We start from the raw sequence: 2035 nt of genomic DNA on the forward strand, positions 1-2035 counted from the left end.
CACTCATACTAAATTTCGAAATTCCTTATTTTGCAGATGCGCACTTTGTACAAACCGCAATTGCAGCTGCCACCAACGAAAAATTCAATTAAAAAATTTCAAGCAAATGCGATCAAGCAACAAATCAGTATTACTAGTTAAAAGCAGAAAATTATATTTAATACCCCGACAAAATCGTAGCGTTAAATCAGTGGCACAATTTCAATATTAAAAAAAATAAGAGGAAGAAGTGTTAAAACGCAGTAAGCCACCGTAAGACTATTCCATTCTTAGGCTAGTAACTTCCAACGGCAGCTTCTTCCAAGTGCAGACGCAACTGTGTTCTTGTTATGCTAATTACAACATCAAATAAACTTGTAAGACAGCAAGAGGCTAAAGCAGTTAATCGAAAAGAACCGATCCAGTAAACGAACCAAACACAACAGCAAAGTAAAAGAAGCCAACTGGTATCCGGTGGAGAGGAATACCTGCACAAAGCTGAATCATGTTATTAATGCGGCAATTGCTTATCTTGCTTGTTCATCAGCAAATTTTATGTCATGGTAGCTGGGCAATAAGAACATCGGCTACACCTGATATACAAACGCCGACACCTTTGCCATTGGCAACAATACCGTTAGTCACCGCGTCAGAAGCGACTCTGTTGACAAAACAACTATTTACTGCTTCATCAGCATACGGCGCAGTAGCAGGCAAGGTATCAGAAGCGGAAAATGAGATCCCCACAGATAGAACGGAAACAGCGAATACGTCAACGGAAGTTAAAAATAATACGAAAAAGCATCGTTATAAAATTGTTTCCGTACAAACAAATTGCACACGTGATTTATTTGAAATGAACATTGAAATGAATCGCGATTTCCGTGGTTTGCTGTATGCCAAGGACTTTCCATTTGAGTGCCGTGCGCGAGGTACGTCGGATCGTAATGTAACATTACGTGTACCCACATCAGGTTGTGGCGTACGCCAGGAACCACGTACCGATGGAAACATGGAATTGTCCGTGCGAGTTATGCTTCAAATGGAGCAAAAGCTAAGGCAAAGCTCTGATATACTACGTACGATGCGGTGTAAACTGCCGTTCAATGAAATGGGAATGAATGTTATGTCGCCAGCAAAGTATCGAGAGATCACCAATAAAAAGAAAACTTATAGGTAAGTTGTATTATGTCATTTTCGTTTAGCTAAGTTATAAGATTTTTGATTTGTAAATCTGGGGTAACTTTTTTGGGGCAACTTTTTGTGGCTCTGCAGAGATGTATATATAACAGATGAAATGATAACAGAGAGATGATGTATAACACTTGAGATTAATTTAGAACACTCTACATATTTTGCTAGATTACCCTGAAATTAACAGCTGTTTTATATGATTTGGCAAATAAGGAGTGATTTTAAATGTAATGTATATAGCTGCGTGAGAACTTAAAATGATAATACAAGACAAAAATATTGTTAGAATGAAAATTTATATACCAGCGAGTTCAAGGGACCCACTTAGGCCTATAGGCCCAAGTTGTTACCGTATAATTAAAAACTCAATGTTTAAAACCATTTAAAAACCTGGTAGATAATTTTATGGCATTTAACTTTTGAATATGACATGGTTCATTCGATCAGTCCAATTTTTGACTACTTTTTGCATGTCGTCAATAGTGCACGAACATTGACCTCTAGTGCTTCAAGAATTGCTAGTTTGTCAGCATAAACCAATTACTTAACATAACCACATAAAAAGTAATCGTTAAGGAGAGGCGTTAAATCGCACAAACGGAATAGCGCACGTGACGTTAATAGAACCACTTCTGGAAATAAAGTTATTACCAAATTGATTTTGCAATAAATCAATTGTTAAACGCGTTGTATGGCAAGTTAAGACTTGTTGGAATCCAATGCCAAATGTCGTCGATATTTAACTAATTAATTTTTGGAAACAAAAATTTAATCAGCATGCCTCGATCGCCATATACTGTAATGGCAGCTTTTTCCTCATTTCGAAAGAAATAAGAACCGATGATGCCGCCAGCGTGTAAAT

Source organism: Teleopsis dalmanni, chromosome 1 (genome assembly GCF_002237135.1).
Source record: "Teleopsis dalmanni isolate 2A chromosome 1, ASM223713v2, whole genome shotgun sequence".
NCBI classification, from domain to species: domain Eukaryota; kingdom Metazoa; phylum Arthropoda; class Insecta; order Diptera; family Diopsidae; genus Teleopsis; species Teleopsis dalmanni.